We start from the raw sequence: 15,802 nt of genomic DNA, 5'->3' as shown, positions 1-15,802 counted from the left end.
TAGCAGAGATGACATTTTAGAAGGCACATTTCACAGGGTAAGGCACTTCAGGGGGGAGGACTCCTGTTCATTCAGGATATCACAAATTTAGACTTAAACCAGGCTGCATACCATGACAAACAGGTGTACAGCAATGTAAGTGTAGTGAAAATATCAAACAGGCCTTAACAAAGAAAGATGAGAAAATAAGTGTTTCAGTAAACTTCACAGACATGTATTTAGATGAGAATTGCTTTTTACTTCTTTATCAGGTACAGATGGCTGAAGAGAACATCACCGCAGACAAAAACAGGCAATGCATACAGCTCCAAAAGGTGTTTTCTAAGGAGATTTCATGTCTAATGGAAAAGATAACTGAGATGGATGTATACTTCAGAAAGTGGAAAAGAAACAGAAAAAGCAGAAAATTCCCTCTTGCCTGCTAAGAGACTGCTACCTGCTTGTCTGTGCTGCTTTTGCTTTTGTGGTGAAGGTGATGCAGCAAATGCCAGAGCAGGTGCAAGGCAGGTGGGAAAAACTCACATCCAGTAGCTGAACTCCACCATTTTGGTGCTCTGATGTCTCTGTGACTTTTCACCTCCCGAGACCACACTCTTAAACCTCAGGCATGCCTGCTTATCTACCCCAGACAACACTTTTAATGGCACCTCTGAGTCAAGCTGAGATCCATTTTCCATCTATGAAACCCAAAGCAGTGAAAGATTTATTTTTCCAATATTCCCTATGTCACAGAACACAAGATGCTTCTCGGTATTTCACATTATCCCTTCACATCTGAAGGATCACCAGTCTCATCTAGATGTTTGTAGAGCATTCAAAAATATTTTCATAAAAGTTCTACTTGACTTTTGATGAATATTGTCCCTCCAGCCGTTCCCTTGCTTTCTCCAGCTGCAGTTCAGCTGAGGCTGCATTTGGTCCAAGTTGTTATTTATTGCTCCACAGCAGCTCACTTAGCAAGAGGCAAGTTACTATTGACAGACACCCAACACAGTCTCATCCTCAGATGTTAGATATGCATAAACCACAACAAGTTTAATACAGGAGGGAGTGCAGGAAGGGTGCTATTGCATGGCAGAGAGTCTTATTTCATTTCCAAATGTGAAATAAATGAGAACCAATAATCATGCACACCTCCTCATATGAAAGCAGTTTATAGCTAGGAAAACTGTTTAGAAGGCCTGAAGAGCACGTTCCTGCTCCATCAGATTTAAAATCTGCTTTCAGGAAAAGTTACTATGTTTAAGTGTCAAAAGCCAGCCACACATTTGTCATGAGTGGATCAACCATAATTATAAGACAAGATTCTCATAGCACAGTAAGCAGTAGAGTAATCAAAAAGTGGTGTCTGCAGAGCAAGTGGCTTTTATGAGGTTCTGCTTTCCTCATCTCTGAGAAACCTGGAAAAACATGCACTCAAGAGCTCTGGCTGTTAATAAGTTAGGTTTCAAATCTTCCTCTACCCTCTTTACAATCACAGAATAGAAACACAGAATCATTAAGGTCAGAAAAGACCTCTAAGATCCCCAAGTCCAACCATCAGCCCACCTTCACCATGCTCACAGACCATGTCCCTCAGAGCCTCATCTCCATGGGTCTTGAGCACCTCCAGGGACAGTCACTCCATCACCTCCCTGGCAGCCTGCACTGGTACCTCACCATTCTTTCTAAGAAGTTCCTCCTAATATATCCCTGTTAGTTTTTCCTAATTTACCCACAGAAGACAGTTAAGTATCAGTGTTGACTAATGGAAGCTGAGGCATCCTGCAAGAGCTAACTGCACATGGCACAACTCTAAATTTACAAAGCATCTTCCTGGGCAGCTGAATAAAGTCCTCAGTTCCAGGTGCAGCAATAGTTTAAAACAAACAAACAAACAAACAAACAAAAAAAACTAAACAGCCCAGCTGCAAAGAAATGTAAAACTTTAAATCTCAATTTCAACACTTTCTACTGAAAATCATGGAGCTAGCAGGAAGAAGAGTGTTAATGGTGTCCTGATTTCGGAACTCTGGTCCCCTAATTTACCAGTCAGCATGAACAGAAGCTAAGAACACAGCCATGGGGTTCTGCCTGCATCTGCAAGCTACGCTCACACTGAAGGGAAGGGTAGGGAGGTAGTAGATGGTCTGAAAACAGAGCAGCAGCAGCAACGACCTGAGGAGGAACCAACACTGGGACTGCTGCACCACCTGGGGAACGCTAAGGGCTTCACCAGCCAGAAGGAGCTGCAGAGTATAGGTACGTAGGCCAACACTTTCCTTAAAATGACAAAGTAAAAGCATTTACAGCTATGTTTATCAGTCTCTGAAAGCACAAGGAAAAAGTGTCAGAAGCTTTTCTCTCCTAAGCTGCTTTTGGATAAATACATCATTTCCATCTAAAAGTTGGAAAAAAGCACTTTTGCTATCACACATTTATCTGCTGATGTCCAGTCAGGAGGGAATTCTGATACAGGTGACTCATTCAGTTTGATGTTTCTAATAGAAGGGCAATTCCAGGCTCTTAAGGCTCAGAGAAGTTGCCAGAGACTTGCCAGATATGAGTGCATGCTTAAACCCTATGATACAGGCAGGTAGAGCTTAAGTGCTTGCTGAACTGTATAACAGCATTCAAATGATAGCAGACCTCAAACACATCTAATCATTTGAGGATAACAAAAAGAGTTCTGACACCTTACATTTAAAGTCCATGTTTGCCATCAGCCAGTGAAGTTGTAATTCAGAGCTTGCATAGCTAGGTTCATGCACTCTGAAACATGATTGTATTATCATTCATGCTCACATATGCTTTTTTATAACTGCTCACTTGCTGCCTCACTGCATAAGATCACAACTTTAGCTAAAGCAAACACTCAGGAAAAACTCAATTTCTTTCACTGGTAATAACAGGAACACTTGCAGAATTAAAACACTTAGAAAAGAATAAAGTTAGCCAATAAAGGAACACAAAAGTATAAGGTAGAAGATTGCTAGCAATGATAATATCATCTATTTGAATTGCAGCCTGTTTGCTTTTTTCGGCCTTATGCAACGAACTGCCAGCAAAACTATACAAAACTGTGACCACATCACAGGAATTCAGACCACAAACAAACAAAAAAAACAACTAATTTTTTTCCTGGTAAATCGCTTTGCCAATGTTTTTGTTTTTTAAACAAATGCTTAACATTCTTTAGAGACAAAAATCAATACCTACTATAATGAGTTTCAACAGAGCAATCCCAATGCCAAGAAGTAATTACGGATTATTAGATTTGCTATTTTACTGGAAACACCCACACTGATGATAAATTCTTACGCTGCTCAGTGTGGATGCTTGGCCAAATCCAACATTAGAAAAAATGATGAGCTTAATTAAATCAACTGTGACATCACACCAGCTAGTTACATTCAGTGGTTCTATCCTCACCACTTTGAACTCTCAGAACATGTGCATACATACCTTTATCTATTTTTCTCCTCCTCGCTCAGGGAGCCCTTCTGCAGACCTACGGCCCAACCTCCTTCCACTTCCACCCTCCTTAGGGTTGACTGTAAGCCCAAGATGAGCTGATAAACACAACCCTCTCCACCATTCCCCTCACCTGCCTCAGCCAACCCTGCTGTTGCTAGAAGCTAAATGGCCCAGCTGGGGAACCCATCACCTAGCAGGTGTTTGAGAGCTGCAATTCTCCCGGAATAACACTGTGAGAAGAGCCCTGAGCTCTCAGGTGCAGGTGTAGCATTGTTCAAGATTATTGGCCCTTATAGCTATACAATAGCTTGGTATGCCTTATGCATATGCCTATGTGTCAAGCAGGCTGAGCCTTGCCCCCTGTCAGCTTTCTTAGGGAATTCAACCCTGTTAAGTAATGCATTGCTGGTATTAGAAGCAAGAAACAGCTTCTGCCATAAACTGGTCAAATTTAATCAGAGCCATTCATCAGAAGGCAGCAATGGTCCTGCAGTCAGAAATGTTTGTCTGTTTCACAGTAGAACTCCTACTCAACAAAGTTGCATTTTTGCTTAAGGAATAATAGCAAGTTTTGGTCCTGAATTGCATTTCTTTTCATTTCTAGAATTTGTTTTCTGTAAAATTGTGCGGTGAAGCTGATTTCCACAGTGCAAAGCTATGCATGCACATTCATCAACTTTCAAGGCTTCACATTTCTATTGCAGAAAACCTGTTACCCCTTGAGGGTGAATAAGAAAAAAGTTGTTAAACGATGCTAAGAAAGGACCATGCAGACTCAAGAATGCTGAGAAATAGGACAGAAAACATAGAGGAAGAAAATCAGACGTTCCCTTTTAAGCCTCGTTAGCGCCTTCCTATTCACTGTTTGTTCGGTTTATTATTATTATTATTATTATTATTATTATTCATTTTAACTACACAGAAAACCAATCCACAGATCATTTTTGTAAGTGAAGTATTTATGCTTTTCCTATGGCCCAACCCAGCTGCTGTAAACAGAATTGCTCTTCAAATCTCATGCTATTTCTGAACAGTGAGCAGAAAGCAAATTCTGCCACAGACTGCAGGACAGCACCAGAGCAAGCCACATCCATGGAGTTAATGAACTCAAGAAGCGAACCTCTGAAAGGAATGAATATCCCCAAATTAATGAAATTTTTCATTTCATTAGGAAGTGAATATTCTTTCTTTTTATTCTACATCATCGAAACCATAAAGATGGCCCCTATGGAGGGAAATAACTCGTCTGAAAAACTGATTTCATCTTCATCCATTATCTTTCTAAAAGCAGCATCTTAGTGCCTGTGCTGTGAGCGTTCTCTGGAGAGGCAAGCGGATTCCTTAATGGACTCTGTGCCAGGCTGGGGGAGGACGGCTCCAGTGCTCATTTCCACACATAGCTTCACATAATGTTATAAATGTAGCACTGGAGCTGCAGAAAAATAGAAGTTGCCTGTTACTGCCCTGCATGTGGGAATCTTTCTTTTTCAGTGCATACAGATGGGTTTCCTTCACAGAGACAGCTCTGGTGCAAATGTCTGCATTTCTATGTAATGCTGGGAGGAAGGAGAGGGGTGAGATGGACCTCGTGTCTGACTATGAAAACCTGCATGCCCAGCCTGACCCACCAGAATAATTAAGCATCACTCTTTTACCTCTCTGTTAAGCCCAATATTTTTTGGTCAACTAAAGACATCCACTCTGACATCAAGACAACTGTAATTCAAAGGTATTGAGAGGCTGCAAATCAGCTGCTTCCCCTGGTAATCTGTTCCAGCAATTAATCATCCTCACTGCTAAAAACTGTGCTGGTTCTCATTTGAATTTATTTGGCTTCAGCATTCGTTTTATACCATTTCTCCCTGAGCCATCTAACTCTATAGCAGCCATCACTTTTTCTCAGTGGGCTTACACAATGGTCGTGTTACCTCTACATCTCCTTTTGGGTAATCTAAACGATTTAAACTCATTAAGGCCTCTACTTGCAGGCAGAGCTCATCTCACCTGAGCCACTTGGTGCATGTATGGCATCTACACTCCTCTGCATCTGTTGAGGTACTTCCTCTGCAGGCAGAGTGATAAACAGAACAAACAAGGCACGCAACACAGATATTTTGCTGATGTGTCTTTGGTGCAATCCAAGCTCTCATTGCCTCATTGCCACACAACAATTCCACTTTGCTAATGAGATCAGCGTCAGTGCAGCTGAGACCAACCTCATCCATTTAACATTTTATTGATTTTTTTTTAACCACCATAGGTGCCATACTTTTTCATTACAATACTTCTACAAGTACTCTATCTATTTTTTCTTTCCAGTACTATTAGCACGTCCACTTCAGTATTGGCTTCAAGTTGCACCAGGGGAGATTCAGGTTGGATAATAGGAAAAATTTATTGTCCAAAAGAGTGATGATGCAGTGGCACAGAAAGGTGGTGGGGTCACCAGCCCTGGAGGTGTTCGAGAAACTTGTGGATGTGGTACTGAGGAACATGGTTAGTGGGCATGGTGGAAGTGAGTCGGTGGTTGAACAGGATGATATTAGTGATCTTTTCCAATCTTAATGATTCTATGATTCATTCAAGATAAATAGGTCAAAGATAACTCCTTGGATCTTAATAGCTTAGCCAATGTTGCACTTTGCAACACAACAGGGACACAGGAAGAAGAAAGATGAGGGGATGGCCCTGGGTGCAAAGCTAACCTTCTGGACTTAGATGTTTAGAAGAAGAAGTGTGGATTCCACATCCACACATTGCCAGGGCTGTGGATGCCATTCTGATGGGGTTGATATTTGTAACTCAATGGCATTTTGATCATCTCTGAAGAAATTAAAGAAAATGGGGTTATAATGAAAGATCTGTTTATATTTTCATCTGTATCCCACCAGCATTCACCCCTAGTCTTGCTTTGAGTCCGGAGCAAGTAGTACATTTCAGCTTCTACATTTTATGGGATCTGCAGCTGCAGAATTAGAAAGCAGAGCCAAAATAAATAACAAAAATAAAAACAAGTGCCAAAAAGGCATTGTTTCTCATCTGAGCAGAAGGCAGCTTCTGCAAATCGAAGTGTCGGGCAGAGCCTGATGGGCTTGCTGCAGGAAGTAGGAGAACAGCATCTTTCCATCACTGACACCATTTGGGGAACAACCTCTCTCAGAAGCTCTCTGCGCCTCCTTGTTTCTCACCTTTTCTGAAGTTGGGGCAGCTGTTTCTCGGAGACTTTCTGTAGCTTGTGACTTGCCAAGCAAGGGACATGCAGACAGAAACAGCAGCGGTTGCTGGCCCCATGCCCTCAGTGGTGCAGGGTCAGCACTGAGCAAAGCACAAGTTAATAGCTTGGAGTATATAACTAAAGATGATAGAAGAGCTGCAGGAGGGGAGACTAAAAGCGTTAAGATAGCTTTTTGGGGAGTAAGCTTGATAGCAGAGAAACTATCACCAAATGATAAGGTTTTTGAACAGTTTGTAAACTTCTAAAGCTCTTTCATGTTTTATTATTATTTTTTTTTCCCAGATGAGGCTTTTTCTCCTGTCTGGTACTTACTGGAAATGATTTTTAATTCAAATGAATCCACCTCCAGGTTGTCCTGTCAGGTTGAGAGGAGCAGCCATTACATTTCTGCCTTCTCAAGCTTGGAATGCATTTTTCATTTTGCAGCTACAGAAATCAGCTCTCTTTGCTCCCAGAAGAACAACATTTACAAGAAATGCACATCATGAGCCACAGAACAGTAGAAAGCAGCACTAAGTGACCGCCTGGCAGGAAGCCTGGTCACAGCCCCATCAGCCCCCTGGGCTTTGGGGCAGCATGTGGGAGTACAGGGAGCTCCCTGGGATGGGGAAAGAGGATGCTGGGCTTTGCAGTGTTGTGCCAAGCAGAAAATGTGGAATCTGGTTCCAGAGACCTGTTGGCTTTAGCTGTAGCAACTCAAAATATACTTCTATACCCCAAAAGCCTTCACTTGCTGCTTCTGAGCCATGCTGGGTTCATCCCCTCACGTGGGCTCACAGGGTCTCTCAGGGCTTTGTGTGCTCCAACACCCAGCAGATTAGAAATGGGGCAATTAGCCTTTTCATGTACACACCAGGTCATGTTTCTTCCTATTAGCCATGAATCATTTACACACAAATTGCAAAGAGACGGGATGTGTATGTTGTTGAAGAATTTTAATTTACTGGTATCTTACCAGAAAAATGAAATTAAAAGCATTGCAGTGTTCCACATTACAGTAGCCTAAGGACCTGTGTGACCCCACTCAGCGTGAGCACAGCATTGCCAAGGAGCCAAATGCAAAGCCCCTGGTGCTTCAAATGGGACTTCAGTGGACTACAGATGTCTTCAGCTGTGATACACACTTGATGTGTTTAGGCAGGTAGTTCCATTTTGGTTATATTTTTATTTCTTTCTGATCCACTCAAGTTCAGATTGTCCATCAACTTTTTATGCTGAATGGCTGAACTCAGAGTTTCTGCCATTTTTATTCTGTGAATCACAGAATCACAGAAACACAAAGTTTGGAAAACACCTACAGGATCATCCAGTCCAACCATCCACCTATCACCAATAGCTCTCACTAAACCATGTCCCTCAACACAACATCCAAGCATTCTTTGAACACCTCCAGGGTCAGTGCCTCCATCGCCTCTTTGGGCAGCCCATTCCAGTGCCTGACCACTCTTTCAGAGAAGTAGTATTTCCTAACATCCTGCCTAAATGTCCCCTGGCGCAGCTTGCAGCCATTCCCTCTAGTTCTATCACCAGTTACACGAGAGAAGAGGCCGACCCCCAGTCACTGCAACCTCCCTTCAGGTAGTTACGGAGAGCAGTAAGGTCTGCCCTGAGCCTCCTCTTCTCCAGACTGAACAATCCCAGCTCCTCATAAGGCCTGTGCTCCAGACCCCTCATCAGCTTTGTCATCCTTCTTTGAACCCGCTCCAGGGCTTCAATGTCTTTCTTGCAGTGAGGGGCCCAAAATTGGACATAGTACTTTAATCACTAAATAGATCACAAGCATAGATCATCTGAACAGTTTCTTTCACACAGCAAGCTGAGATGCAAAGGAATGCAAGTGGACTTTAAGTGGGAGTTCAGACACAAAAAAAAAAAAAAAAAGTTATCTTCATGAAAGATCCACAAGGAGCACCTGGGCTGCAGGAGTTCCATCTATGCTTGAGTCAAACAGGAAGATAATTGTTCTGGTTCTGTCTGCAGGAGGGAAGGACAAGCAAAGCCCATCTCTCTGCTATTTCTCAGCTCACCCAGAGCCAGGGCATGGCTACTTCCTTTCCTGCGGTGCCCACAAGACCATGTTATTTTTCTCTCTACCTGCAGCACACTTTTCTTCTGGCTGCCCTGTCCGGATCTGTTCGCAAGAACCAGAGCACAGCAAAGCAAAGGCCCCAGGATAGCACAGACATACCACTCACTTTACCAAAAAAGCACATTTTGTACTTCAGCATCCTTCAAGAGCCATGCTGGGAAACAGATCACAGATCCAAGAGATGGCTTTGCCTGCCAGCATTCCCAGGCAAGACCTTGCAGCTGGGCCAATTAAGGCCCAGTCTCATTACTGCCTACAGTATTTCAGCAAGGGGCCTTGCTGTCTCACTGCAGAACACTCTGCCATGGCTTCTACCTGCTCCAGAGCAGCCTGCCCCACAGGCATCCCTTCCTGGGATGCTCAGGACACTGCCTCAGCTGTCCATAGATAGGGGATCACTGAGACAACTTTCCCATGTTGTGGAGATGATAAGATGGGAAATTTAGGTCTGATTTCCTTAGAAGTCCACATAGTATCATTTCTTTATCTCCAGGGAGACTTTACGGCAGACTTCCAGCACCTCAGGGGTGCTTATCAGCAGGAGAGGGACCAACTTTTTACACGGGTAGACAGCAATGGGACAAGGGGGAATGGCTTTAAACTAAAAGAGGGGAGGTTTAGATTAGATGTTAGGAGAAAACTCTTTACTCAGAAGGTGGTGAGGCCATGGTACTGCTGCCCATAGAGCTGTGGGTGCCCCATCCCTGGAGGTGCTCAAGGCAAGGATGGGACCCTGGGCAGCCTGAGCTGAGGTGGAACTAGAAAATCATTAAAATCCCTTCCAGCCTAAGTTATTCTCTGATCCTATGATCTGTTAGCTGCAGCATCTCTATTCATTATCACTGCAGCCCAAGAAACCCTTGCCTTAAATCTTAGCCACCACTCTTCTCTATAGTGTCTACACCTGCCTACGTTATTGTCTTTTTAAGTTTGCTAGACAGGATTTCAACAGAACTCATATTCTTATGCAACTCCTCTCACATGGTCCTATAGTTTTATTTCATATCATTTATTTTATACTTCCAGGCACTTCTTATTTTTGTTAGTTTCTTTGTTCTACATCCTCCTCCTGACTCCACTATATGATTACCCTACTGATTCCATTTCACCTTGTGCTTCTCGCAGATCTTAAGTTTTTCAGCCCAGTAATTTATTTTTATGACAAGGTTTTGGTGCTGATATACCGAATAATTCTTGCTGCTAATAACCACTATTGGGGTTGGGTGACCACATGCATTTTAGAACTTTGGCCCCAATTTCCAGTGATTTTAATGGGAAAGCAGCAGCTCAGGGATGATGTGCTAGTTTGGAGATGGCAGTACCAGACTGGGCAATAGTAATCTGCAGTACCTTGAATGAAGGAAAGGGTGAAAAGAGCATTTTGAGTTTCATACAACAGTAGCAATATCACGTATGTGTTGCAAATACATGTTGCCTTATTCCTGAGTTATAGCTGGGATCTTTGAACACTCCAGGGCTCAGCATGCCATCCTAAGGACACTGTATTTGCATGTGTTTCACATTCTATAAATAAAAAATGGAAGTGCCAGAGAAACACTTCAGATCACTGTGTTATTAAGCAGTTACCAGTAGATCTTGTGCTTTTTGGTCATTAGTCTTGTACAAGCTGTCCCTGTGGATATAATACATCCACAAGCTGGAGAAGTTCTAGCTCTGGTGTCAGACTGGAAACCAAAGCAAAATGAAAAAAGAAAAAAAAAAAAGAAAAAAAAAAAAAGGAATATATTATCTTTAAGTCTTTGCATCTTAAGATAAGATCCTGCCTGGAGGCAGCATGGCAGAAGGAGCGATGATTGAGCCCCACTCCCTGCAGTGGGAGCAGCTGCACTGACAGCTCAGACACACAGCCATGCACACTGAGGGACTCTGATGGTCCATGAAATTTGAGGCTGTATCCATGATAGATTTCATTCCCCGTCCTTCACTGCAGAGCAGTGAGTTGCAGGGAGACGTAGCCCATAAAGGAAAGGATGAGCAGTTAGCAAACACAAACAAAGCTGTGATGCTCGGGAGACTTGTGCCCATGCATCAGCTGCTCCAAGAAGTGAGGAAACCATCTGCCAAATTTCCCCTAAGATATACTGTCCAGCATTTATGGTACACAAGCAATTTAGTAAAAAAAATAGTAGTTATTCCCACTTCGTTTGTAAAGAAAGATGGCCAAATTAACTCTACAGTTATTCCTTTAGGTTGTTCTTCTATCTGTTCTGGCAAGTGCAAAGGAACCTCTGTTCCCTCCTGCAACCTCTTCAGGTTGCCTTGCACCATTTCTTAACCTGCAGGACAGTATTTGTCCTGTTGCAAGCAGAAAGGGATTCTGCCCTTCTGGGCAGCTCTTATCAGAGCCGCTCCAGCCCTTACAGCTGGCTCTCACCTCTGGGTGAGTCAGATAGCTATGGTGCACCTGAAGGATCACATTCAGAGCAGCATCGTTTTAGACTAGCTCACCCTTCAGTGCAGCCCTATGCATTCCAAGTGATTTCAGGTCATTTTCTATGCACCTTGGCTCGTACTTCTGTGTCCTGCTGGGTCACTTCCCACCAGGATGTGTGTTCCCTTCTCCTATTCTTTTCCTGCTGACCCCAACCTTCTCAGGATATTCCCAAAATACACGATATGTTGAACAACCACAGCCAGGTCCCTTGCCTTGTAGCCTCTGGAATACATCAATTTTCCCACTGGAAGGCACAACAGTACCAAGTGATGACCTCTTAGAGAAGTAAATGAATAGTTCTTCTTTCCCTGCAGAGGCAAAAGCAAAAATTTAATTTGTTCTTCTAAAATAAACCTATTCCCACTCCTTCATCAGTGCTCACCCACTGCTGGGGCTATAACGAAAATCAGTTCCACAGCCCTGGGGAAATGCACACCCCCTCATGTGCTGTTCCCACTCCAGCAGTGAGTCCTAATGTACATGAACGTCTCTGCACCTCCACCATCACTTTGCTGCTTTGCTGCTGGGAAAGAAGCACCATCCCTCAAAAACTGCTGGCGTGGGCATCGTGATTATGATTCTGTTTCCCGTGTGAGAGCTGAGCTGCACTCCCAGCTCTGCACTCTTTATTTGCAGGGTTTTGTTTTTTTGGTTTTGTTTTTTTTTTTTTTTTTTACTTAACTGCACTATTGATCCTAAGGTGGAAAGGAAGCCCAGCAGCACCAGCCCTGTCCCTCAAGGTAGGAAAGCCTCATTAGATTTATGAAATTCTCCAGGATACAGAGAAGCTGTGCAACCCATCTGGCAAGAAGGCTTTACATTCTACTCCCATGAGTCGCATTCCCTGTTGAATCATTATTTCATTATTTCTCTTATTAAGTCCGAGATCCCCCTTCTAACTCAACTGCATGTGAAATACGGACAATTAATAGGTGCAGGCCATGTTACTGCTTAAGGAAAGGTTTTGCAGGCTGAGCAATGCCAACACTCTGCCTCCTCTCCCCAGCCCCAAAGAGAAAGCAGAGGGTGAGGCAGTCCTGGTTTCATTGCCTCTAATTTAATGCAGTAATACTGGCTGAAGCATTAGTGGGTGCCAAAGGGAGCACTTAGGACCAGCATTACTTAACTCACTCCATCACACGTGGCTAGGGCAATTAGTTGCAGATTAGTGACATTTGTAGGAGAGATGAACCCAGAGGCTAAATCCAGAGAGGATTATGAAGTTAGATGGGTATCAACTAAATGAGACTGTGAAAAGACCAATTCGTGTACACAGGAAATACAAATTAAAGCATGGGATTTTTATTCAGAAAGAAGGAAAGCTTATAGAGCAATAATGAAGGAGATGAAAGAATAATGGGTAGTAAATTAAGTGAGGTCATTGAGCAGAGACCCTCATCTCTGGCAGCCTCATGCTTCCCTAGTGGTAAATCCAAAACGCTCCCATGTACCTTGCTGTATAGTTTTGGAGTGGCTTCAACACTTACAGAAATGCCATCTTTTGAAAACTTCTGGTTTTTGCCCACAGCAAGATGACATACTTTTCTTCGCAAGAAATAGTGACTTTCCTCACTATTAAATGGCTGTTAAGATTTTTCTTACATTCCCTACCTGTAAAAACCATTGGAGTTAGCCTTTCTTTAGAGCTACCTCTAGCAGCAATACTGTTAGCAGTAATGAAAATGGAGCTTTAAAAGAACCTTCACAGCTCTGACTTCCCCCCTTTCTGGCCTTACTGCACCAAAGCCTTTCGCTTGCTTGCTTTCTCCAGGCGCTACTTTCCAGGACTACTCCTGGTGTATTTTCAAGGTGTTCCACAGGCACAGCATTCCCTTTGCCCAAGCACACCAATCCCAGAGGCAGTGAACAGGGATGCTGCCCTTGGTGCAGTGCTCTCCCACCTCCCACGGAAAGAAATACTCTCCAATGCATCTCTGCAAATAGAACTGCTCTGCAAACCTGCAGATGTAATCCCACATGGCCTTCACAGAGTGTCCCCACGACAATGCTAGTTTTCACCAGTCCCTCAGGTGGGCACTTTAAGGGAGCTTTCACTGTGCACTAAGCCCAAACACCCTGCAGGCTTTTTTTTTTTTTTTTTTTTTTTTTAATATTCTTCTTTTTCTGCTCTCTCTCAATAGCCATTTTCATGCATCCTTTTAGCCAAATGTTTGGCAGCTGCAAGCAGCTGGATATGAAGACAGGAGCTCCCCTCCTCAGTGGGTGCACTTTGAGCTTCACCCCCACGTCGCTCCCTTCCCCTGCTGGGTATCCAGCAGATAATAATTCCTGCTTAATTTGCAGCTACATCAGTTGCTTATTAGATACCTGAGAACAGAAGGTATCTAATCGAGTTATCCCAGAGCTATCCTGAGATGTGCTTCAGATCACCTATATTTCTCAGCCCTTGGTCAGGAAGCCACCACCTGAAATAGGTTCATTACAGGCTTCTACCCTTCCATTGATCTTTTTAGGATTGGGGCAGCACAAGTGTGAGCTGAATTACATCCTGCTGTCTGTGGGTTTGGTTTAAGAGGAAATTATATTGGAAGCTCAAGTGAGCCAAAATGATGGGGATGACTTCACAAATAAAGGAGTTGGTACAAGATAGTAGCAGAAAGAGGCTGCATCAATAGATATCTTACTGACAGAGGTAAAATTAAGAATTCTGTTGTGCAGCTTCCTGACCAATTATTGTCCAGTTTAAATTTCTATTTCCTCTTATTTTCCAGCCACTGGGTCCAATAGCAGCCACATCCCTCACTGGCAGCTGCAGCCCCACTACCATTTTCTTCGCAGTCCCGATGCTCAGTTCCGTCTCAGCATGGAAACATCAAAGCACAGCTCCAGCTCTGCAAGCTACAACCCCTCTCTGAACTCTGTCAGCTCCTTCCTCCGGACTCGCTCCCGGCCGGCTGTGCTGAAAGCCCTTCCTGGCTGCACTGGATTTCTTGTAGGAAGGTGCCATCCCGTGGCTAAACGCAAAACCCTCACTGCTTCTCTTCAGAGCTCCTTGCAGCTAAAGCCACCGTAGACAATTGATAACAAATACTGAATACATTCTGAAAGACTCGCACGTTTCATTGTATGGCAAGTTAAACATTATTTACAGTACAGCTACAAGAAATTGTGCTGTGTAAGGCACAGTGAAGTGGCCAAGGCTATGCAGCTCCTCTTTGCAGCGCGAGACATCTACCCTTGTGACCAGGATCCAGAGTTTGGTGCAGGAGGTGAAAGCCACACAGCCTCATGCTGCTCCAGTGGTTTTTATTCACTGTTGACAGGAAATATCCTGGCCTTACATCTCCAAGTACCAAATCTATGATTAAAAGAGTCAGCATACCTGTACTTCTCCCAGTGAAAGTACAACTAGAAAGCAAAATCCACCCATTTTACTCTTTGCATCAACTCGTGTTCTCAGCCTAACAGCTCAAATGTCAACTCCTCCTTCCATCAAAGAGCTTGTGTATGAACAGGCTTGATTCTTTGACATGACAGCTGCTTTCCAATCCAGTTATTATTGAACGAGACACAGAATCCAGCCCTCGAGGGCTCTCTGCTGCTGGGAACAGGCATTTCTGAAATCTCACCCAGATATGCCCGACACTGCCAGGCTGTGGGCCACCATTCCTCACTGGCACAGCCTGCTCTCTCCTATTCCTCATCCCCTCTCTAGCTAGATCCCAGCTGCCAAAGCACATTACATGAGAATTGCATCCATCCCCCTGCTACCCAGCAAAGCCAGGTTCCGCATGCTTGGATGCCTCTGCTCTAACCCAGACAGCGACTTGCAGACAAACCCCACCACCATCCACCCCCTTTGCTGCATGCAATGCCAGTCAGTCTGCCAGAAGACAGCCCTGAAGGGTGGGCACGTCTTCCTGGTGCACTGCATGCCCTGAAGTGAAGTCAACCTCCCTTTTACAGGTTTCTCTCATTTAAATATTTCACCAAAACTATGAAAGTGAAGCAGCTATGGAAGCCATGCATTGCTTCCAATCCACTCCACTCATCAGCCTGTAAAGGACCTGATATGCACATAATTCGAGAAGTGCAAGCTCAAGATACGCATCTTCCTGTGAAAGAAGCTGGCATTCAGTCTTCTGACACATCCTCACTAAAAAAGTGATTCAGTTCAGGTGTGCTTTTATTTGACAGCACACTGCTTTCTGGATCTTGTATATGTGAACTGAGGTTTAAGTACAAAATCACAGCCAAAGCTATCCATTGCCCAACATTACTGTGCCTCTACATTAGAGATGTAGAAACAGTGAAAACTGAATCCACATCTAAGCCAGGACTATACAGCACTCCTACAAAACACGGAGGGAGCTTTATCTGAAGTGAAAACATACCCTAGCTATAAAATACCTTCTACTTCTTAAAGAGCAGGGAAATAAAGTTGATGTATTGAAAACAAAAATACAAGTACCACTCTTTAGCCATTTACTTCAAATCACACAGGATACCCACCTCTTCAGCTCTGGAGGGAGATGGCCACACAACAAACCATGTGGTATGTTTGTTAGTCATATCATTTTCCAAAAGCTCAACCACAAAAACACAG

Source organism: Tetrao urogallus (assembly GCF_951394365.1).
Source record: "Tetrao urogallus genome assembly, chromosome: 8".
NCBI classification, from domain to species: Eukaryota; Metazoa; Chordata; class Aves; order Galliformes; family Phasianidae; genus Tetrao; species Tetrao urogallus.
This window is presented reverse-complemented; position numbering follows the sequence as displayed.